We start from the raw sequence: 8,800 nt of genomic DNA on the forward strand, positions 1-8,800 counted from the left end.
TGTGTAATTGGACACAATCTTCACCAAAGGGAGAAAAATAATTTATAAACAGTCTATTTAAAATAATTGAATAATTCCAAGGCTAATTAATTGCTGCATGCATTATAAAAGCCTTTCAAAAGCCTTTAAAATCTTTAAGATTAATTATTAAACTCATTACCAAATTTATTTCTGTGAAACACAAAATATATTTTTTTGTCCATACATTGAATGAATGCAGTTGGGTGCAATTTTGTTTGCACCCCAAACATTCTTCAGGATATCTTGGTTTGTTATGCAGAAAAAAAAAATGTCATACATATTTAGAATAACATGAGGGTAAATGATTTGGAGTGAACTATCCCTTTAAAATAATACAAATTTACTTGAGAATCAATATAACATAACGTATTTTAACTGTAAAATTAGACAAATAGGCCTACTCATGAAGAATAGGATTTAGATTGTACATTGTTCACTTAAGCTGGTTAATGTTGAACCATTGCGCCATTACTACTAGGGATGCATCAATCCGATACTCAGTATCGTTATCGGCTCTGATAATGGCATTTTCTGCCAGATCGGGTATCGGTCAGACAAGACTGATCCAAATCCGATATTGTGCGTATACTATTCTTTGTTATTGTTAAGCCTCACGAAAGCACAAAAACATTATAAAATGCTGTGTGGTATCGGCGTTTGGTATCGGGGCATTTTAACGAGTACGAGTACAGGAGCTCAGTATCGGGCCCGATACCGATACCAGTATCGGTATCGGTGCATCCCTATAAACCAATATGCTGCTCGGTTCTCAAAACTGGTGGAATAAATTTGTTTAGGCAGTGTGCAGTATTTCACCTCTGTCTTATTCACTAACAACCCGCAATCTAGTTTTACCAGACTTTATTTTTTTTCTGTGAAACACAAAATATATTTTTTTGTCCATACATTGAATGAATGCAGTTGGGTGCAATTTTGTTTGCACCCCAAACATTCTTCAGGATATCTTGGTTTGTTATGCAGAAAAAAAAAATGTCATACATATTTAGAATAACATGAGGGTAAATGATTTGGAGTGAACTATCCCTTTAAAATAATACAAATTTACTTGAGAATCAATATAACATAACGTATTTTAACTGTAAAATTAGACAAATAGGCCTACTCATGAAGAATAGGATTTAGATTGTACATTGTTCACTTAAGCTGGTTAATGTTGAACCATTGCGCCATTACTACTAGGGATGCATCAATCAGATACTCAGTATCGTTATCGGCTCTGATAATGGCATTTTCTGCCAGATCGGGTATCGGTCAGACAAGACTGATCCAAATCCGATATTGTGCGTATACTATTCTTTGTTATTGTTAAGCCTCACGAAAGCACAAAAACATTATAAAGCACCATAAAGTCAAAGTCCAAGTGTTCTGAAGCTGTTCCATAGTTTAATGTGAGGTACAGATGAATACTTAAGTCGTTAAATTCAAGTTGACGTAAACTCTTCTCTCCGCTGCAGCTGTCTGTCATCCTCCATTCAGCATTCACACTGCGGGTCACGTTCGGTTACGACAGTCAAAACAATGAAACTCTCTTTAAGAGTGCACAGTAACTGAAATGTAAAACTGTTAAAAGAAAAGGCTCAATAAACTATCGCACAGATTTAATAAACTACGCATCAATATCTCTTTCCTTTGTGCTTTGAATTTCTCTATGCGTAGCGCTGCACGCTGTGACTCCGTGTTGCTTCAAGTGCATCATTCTGCGCACGGGATACAAATAAGCGCTTTGTGCCGCTCCTTATTGGAGCTTTTCGTATTATAATACTTTTGCGCAGTGAAAGATTATTTATAGCGTTTCTTGTTCTGTCCTAAGATGGGACAGAAAAAGAAAGGCTATAAATAATCGAATGTATAGCACAGTATAGCATATGTTGCTGCCTTCATTACTGTGCTATACATTTAAAAGAAATGTCTTTTTTTATGCACTCATGATTTTTCTAGAATAACTTTTGCTGCTAAATTATCCACTAACCTAGTTTATAATAGTATTTCTGTCACAGATTATGATATATTTTTTCATGTTATTTTTCATTAAAATGAAGTTGTCTATATTTAGTAGATTGTGTTTAACACACAAAAGAGTGACGATCAGGTCAACACACAGAAGTATAGAAATTCTACAATGATTAAAAAAAAACTGCACTGGTATCGGATCAGATCGGAATTTGCCGATACTCAGAATTCTCTGGATCGGATCGGATCTGAAAAAATGGTATCGTTGCATCCCTAATTACTATTCACAGAAAGCTGGCGGTAAACGGTTTTGTTTACATTTCCGATTGATTGTGACAGTATAATTCTTCATATGATGATCAGATGATGGAGAAGAGCATTGGAACTTTCTATATATCCATATGTGTAGACAAACTTACTTTTGTAATTTTAAAGAACTGATTTAGGTGTCTGCAGTGGTGGCAGGATAGTCCCAGTAAAGTATGTCAGTATGCGATAGGTTGTCGTGTCACCTAGAACCATGTACAAGATGGGGAAATCCGGGCATGCAAATTGTTTTGTACAGATTTTTTGGTGTTCTTCTACCATTTCATGCATTGCACAAGTAGTATAGCACAAAAAACAGTGCAAACAATACTATCAGTGTGTGCAGCTTCTGTTTTGTCCTTAACCTTCTGGCAAAGTTGATGTTGTGACAGTGGTATGGCCGTGTTAACGGAATAATAAAGTTTACTGTAGCAGTTTGAACAACAAATTAATTCCTGGTTGGGCCACCGATGTTACGAGCACCTTGCGTGCTTCACCCTGTGCCCAGGTGAGTATAATCAATGGCCGAATGGTTCATAAATAACATACTTGATTTCTCAGGCTCAATGCTTGGCTGTAGCGAACTCTCACAATGTGTACTTTTAACCTTGCTTGAGCAGACAGATGAGCACTGGAATCTACCCTCCAAAGAGGATTGAAGAGAACTGAAACAAATAACATTAGAGGGCAAAAGCAGATCAGGGGAGGTGAATGATTTGAGATTAATCATATGTAGAAAACCTGTGTTGAGGAAGCTGCTTTGAAACGGTTACTTAGTTTCATAACTTAACTACGTCTACGTCACACTTTTTGAAGTAAATGGTTTAATTTGAAGCTATTTAAGGGAGGTCTCAATTTGACAACTTGAATAGATAAATTTACGCTTAACCGAATAAAACTAGAAAAATGTTTTTAGGAACCAGTTCATTTACATATGAACCATTCGAATGAATCATTCACTAAAATGTTTTGGAATGAAAACACTTGTTTTGTCATGCTACAACCACTACTTGTTGGAAAAAGTAGCGTGATACTGGAAAAACTACTGTTTTGAACACAACCAAGCTGCTGATTTTGTTAGTAGTGTCACTACCTTTAGTTAGTTCCGTCCCAATACCTATCCTCACGGTGACCTATAGATGTCACAAATAAAGACTTTGTTAACTGACCCTTGGACAGAAAGACATGTAATGGGTCTGTAGTTTACCTCGGGCTCGTTACGAGAATTACAGCCCTGTTTCAGTCTGAACTGTAAATATTCCTGTCCTTGGAGCAGGCCGAGACATGATCTCATTCGCTTCTGCCAGGGCATCTCGTGTAGACACAGACTCTGCAGATGTAAATCACTGTTTACTTCATTACATCATTAGCTGTGTTTCCTTGGGCCCTGGAGAAATGAGGTGAAACACATTGGTTACTGTGTGCCCTCTGTGCCCTATTGAGCTGGAGAAACCCGCCAAGTGAAGCTTATTTCCTCCCTCTATTTGCAGAGGAGATTGTTTGGAGATCCTGTTGAATCTCTTGGACAAATTGAACTTGTGTGCACATCTAAATTATAGAACATTTCACAATTTAGAAAGCCTTTTCTTGCATTTATCATATCATTGCACCTTTATTTGCCTCTTCAGTGATTTCCGGGTGATTGGATTTCAACACGGATGGAAAGATGGCAGATATGATTGAACGGTTTGTTCAAAACCGCTCCGCACAATAGCGCTCCAAGGTAAAGTGCAAAAAGAGAAGCTCTTGTTTATGAAAGGGGTGTGTAAAATTAGAGCAGGTGCAGAAGTAGATCATATTTGCAGTATAATGTCTTTATTGTGGACTCCCTTCCTGTTAACATGTTTGCTCTGACAAGGTGTGATACATTTGATGCTTTTCTCTGTTTGTTTTAGGAATCAGATAAATATTGAATAGTCTGCTGTTAAAGGAATGAAGTTCAATGATTAACGTGTTTTTCTCTAAAACAACTTTCAATTAATTTGAGGATCCAAGACATAATGATGTAACAGCATTGTGTGTGTCATTTAACATCACACGCACCATGGAATCTACTAGGGTAATCCTGACATTTTATAGGATAATAAGAAGGCATCTTGGGTTGAGATGGTACAGGAATCTGTTTCTGTGAGTTGCTCCGCTGCTGCCAATAATGAACCAACAATGTTTTTATTTTATTTTTAATTTATTACATTTTTTATATTTTATTTATTTATATAACTTTATAATTAATTTTTTTTAATTATTTGTAATAATTTCCGAAAATGTTACATAGCTTACAATTAATAAAAGATTTTACAGTGCATATGCAGTTTGAGCAAATTCTGCTTTTTATTTTGCTGACAAATTAGTTTTTCATTGAGCAATTTCTAAAATATCTTGACTGGATTGGATCATTACTGGAATCAGTTAAAACGTCATACATCAAACATCACAAATTGCTCAATTGAATAAAATCAGTGGTCTTGAGGGATATTTTTGAAAACGTTGAAAACGAATATTCTGCTCAATATTTTATTATCGGCTGAAATTATTGGCTGCAATTCCACTATAGGCAATAATAATAATTTCATTGTATATTTTATATATATGGTGCACCTCTAGAACTTGAAAACCTGACAAGAGTCAGACAAAAGAAAAACTCACAGAATCCCAACGGTGTATATGTGTGCATTTGTAGTTCACGCTTCGTTCGAAAGCCTCTCATTAGGAGCACAGGAAGCTTGTCAGTGTGCCAGTTAAGTGTTGGTGTGAGTAGGACCAGTGTGGCCTCTTGTACTCACTGGATTGCAAACCTAATCAAATCACCTGCTTGTTTATACGCTCGGTAGTCCTGCGTCAGAAAAGCAGCTCCGCTTCATTCATACCGCCCGTTTTCCTTTGAGGACCTCCAAACAATATCCATAGCAAGCCCAGCGGTCTGTGCTTTCCTCCCAAAGGCAGGCTGCTGGATTTGAGTTTCTCTTTCTTGTTGGACTCAAAATCCACATGCACTGTAACATGTTCAAACTGTTTCCGCGTGCTTTAGGAATCCTCTCATGTTCAGAAGCAGCGATTGATTTCTTTAGAGCTGGTGGCATCATAATGACCCCACAAGTGGAGGGAGCTGACTTACATTTTCCGCTCTGTTATACTTGCATTATTGGAGTGTGGCTTTCCTGAATGCGCTGGCTGAGAGTTTGTGGATATTGCATTACAACAATATTGTCTCTGTATGCGCTTAGTTGTTCGCCGAGAGACAGACTACAAATGGCCGGGTTGCTGCTTGTTTAAATGCTCCCAAGCATTGCTAATGCCTGGATTATCTCCTAGAGAAATGATTTAGTGAAAATAATGGCTTCACAATGGGCCCCACTGCAGCAGATATACGCACCAACCCAATAACCAGTCCTCTGAGAGAGTGTATTGAGTGTGGCAGTAATAATGCCCTATTCCCTCAGAAAAAAATATATCAATACAAGAAATAAAAAGCTGTTTTTTTTATTTATTCCAAAGCTGACTTGTGCTGAGCCCACCTGATGCTGAATCCGGAAAAAAAATGGCAAACATGGGTTTGGAAACACTTTTTTCATTTCCTGCCAGAAGTGCAGAGATCATCAGAAATATTGGCATAACTTCCCCCAGCTCATTGTCTCCGGTCGGAGCCCCTCCATCCCCGCTCCATGTTTACGCTGAGACACTCTGCCTGCTTTAGGATCAGATATGACATAATTTTGCCACAGCTGCGGGCCGCACATGAGGCGTGAAGAGGGAACAATTGACCAGGGGGGACGCAGGAAGAGCCGACTGACCTGATTGCTCCGCTGGCCAAGCAACTGGGAAGGAAGGCCCAAGGCGGAGCCGTGGATCTGGGGAGGGGTGATGGTGGAGGACAGTGCCCCCTGTCACCCTCCCCTCCTCTTGGATGCAGTGTTCGCGATCGCCCTGCCCTCTGCTGTTCTCCTGCCTGCCTGCTTGTCTGAGCCAAAGCAGATTTGTAAATGAAAAATGATCTACAATCTCTGTGGCTGTATCAGCTTCCAGATATAGACGTTCCTGATAGGCCAAATCCCCTTTAAAGAGGGCTTTATCCCGCTCACTGAAAAGCCACAGAGAATAGCACATTCTTTTATCTCTGCACCTCAGTATGTTCTAAATATGCGCCGCATTTTGAGCTGCGACACCAATCTGTCCCGATCGGCTTGTGTTCGGTTAACATGGTAGTGCTTATTGTTTAAATGTTAGTACAATCTACATTGCATTGATCGGTCTTAATTATTAGATGCACAGCTGCTGCCTGAATATGAATCAGATGGATGTTTCATCTATGTATAGATAGACAGCTGGAAAGGGCATGATGCATATGACCTACCACATGTTCATTTCCATATAGAGAAAGAAGACACCAGTGTACTAAAACTTTGAAAGGAGAAACACTTCTCTGGAGAATATAGAGCATGTTATTTTATAACTATATAAATTGCATTTATTTATAAAGTGCATTTAATTTGATATTATAGTTTTTGTTGTTTTTATCAATAATAATACTAGTAGTATTAATATTAACAATATAAGATTATAATATTAGTTGTAGGTGTGGTAATTTTATTAAAATATTTTGGTTATATATTAATATTTCATATTAAGCTTAATATATATTTTAATATATTTTAAATAAAAGTAAACATCAAGTAGTAGTAATAATAATAATAATAATAATAATAATAATGGGTCAGTATTTTTTAAGGTTTCTTAAGGTTTAATCTTTCCAAAAATGCAAACTGCATGTCGGTCCCTCATGTCATTCTAAACCTGTATGCATTTAAAATTATATTTTGAAGCATGTTTAAGCTGTAAATTTATCCAAACAATGAAAGTCAATGGGGTCCATAACACTGGACATTGATTGAATGGGTAATTTTTCCCCCCAAAATATTTCAGTTTTTTCTTTTGCATTGCACAGAAGAAGAAAAAACGCATAAAGGTTTAGAATATGAAATTCTAAATACTATTTACAATAGTAAATGATGACAAGTTTCAGTTTTGAGTGAGCGATTCTTTTAAAGACCCCCTGGGATAATCGTACCCATGGTTGGGGATTGCTGAACTAAGGAAGTTGTGTCCCAACCAATGTAAACCTACATTTTATTTGAGGACAGGGAACAAAAGCCTGAAAATAGATGACAAACCAGAGCGTATAAATACAGCGAGGGGCAATTGGGTGCATTTGTGTGTGTATGTTTGCGTTTGGGTTAGAGATTGTGATAGCCCTTTCCTCCTAAAGAGATATGTTTTCAGTGCAAAGAGCCGATTCCCATGAGGCGGGTGATCCTTTTTAATGACAGGGATTCATCTGTTAGCGTCGCTCAGGCCCCACGCAGCACTGTGCGGCGCGACTCCCAGCAGCCCACAGAAAATGGGCGGCAGCCTCAGGAGAGCGCACCTCCTCAGCCCCTCAAGATGCCGTGTGGGAGTTTAATTACTCCTGCGGCCACAAACCGCAGCTTACGTGCTCTCATTACTACAAATGCCTTCATTCTCTGCTGTTTTTAATCATTTTTAGGCAAAAATATCACACCGGAGATGCCCGTGCCAAAGTGAGAAATAGAATGAGAGCAGAAAGCAAGAGATTGCTCTTGTGAGGGGGGTTGGGTTGGTTGTGTGTGTGTGTGTGTGAATAGGGGGTCGAAGTAAGGGTATACTAGCCTTCAGGGAGGAGAGGGGGCTTAGAGACAGGACTTTGGATTACTAACTCGACAAAAAGGACTAAACATCTATTCAGTCAGATCCTTCTGGTCTTTAGGGCCTATCTCTGCTGCTTTAATGAACTTATTTAGACTCCGTTTAGTTCATCCACCACTACTTAGAAGAATTAGGCTACAATTTGTCTCCTCATATTTGTTTAAGACTTTAAAGTGTCACCACTTGGAGTAGCCCATGATTTAAAAGAATAGTTTGAGTAAAACCAGATGATCCATGTTATTTAGGATTATTTGAGACGTTCTAAAGAGCATCTTGTGCAGATTTCCAGCTTTCATTGATCAATAGTTATGTTCCAATTTGCTAACTTAATTTGAAAATTGCAGATATGATCTAGCTAATAAAGCAGCATTTTCATGTTAGGTGGATGTCTTATGCAGCAACAGATTTCTTATGGGAGCTATAGCATGTCGGACAGTTCTGCCAGGGAATAGTGGCGAATTATTCACACAATTCTTGTTAAGGGAAAGTCACATGTCTTTTTTTAATACTCATCTGGAAATGTATTGCAGTAAATGTGTTTCCATCAGTTTATATACTGTTTTTTTTTTTTTGAATTTGGAAATGTATTTTGGAATTATATTTCCATCCTCCATTTTATGCAAACTTTTCATTAAAAAAACATGCATTTAAATATATTTTTCAAATGCATACACACATGCACACACCATACCATTCTATTGTTTCAATATTTTTTTTATTTTAATTATATATATATATATATATATATATATATATATTTTTTTTTTTTTTTTTTTTTTTT

General features: G+C 37.5%; 1 long non-coding RNA gene across 1 annotated transcript in view; it reads left to right on the forward strand.

Moving 5' to 3' along the window:
* LOC107716357 (uncharacterized) overlaps nt 1-4,015 on the forward strand; it is a 32,631-nt gene extending 28,616 nt beyond the window's left edge. Inside the window, exon 3 of the long non-coding RNA XR_001637198.1 lies at nt 3,927-4,015. This is a non-coding gene — a long non-coding RNA (uncharacterized LOC107716357). The remainder of the gene's footprint in view (nt 1-3,926) is intronic.
* The last annotated feature ends 4,785 nt before the right edge of the window (nt 4,016-8,800 follow it).

This window comes from Sinocyclocheilus rhinocerous, unplaced genomic scaffold (genome assembly GCF_001515625.1).
Source record: "Sinocyclocheilus rhinocerous isolate Xijiao unplaced genomic scaffold, SAMN03320098_v1.1 scaffold869, whole genome shotgun sequence".
In the NCBI taxonomy this organism is placed as follows: domain Eukaryota; kingdom Metazoa; phylum Chordata; class Actinopteri; order Cypriniformes; family Cyprinidae; genus Sinocyclocheilus; species Sinocyclocheilus rhinocerous.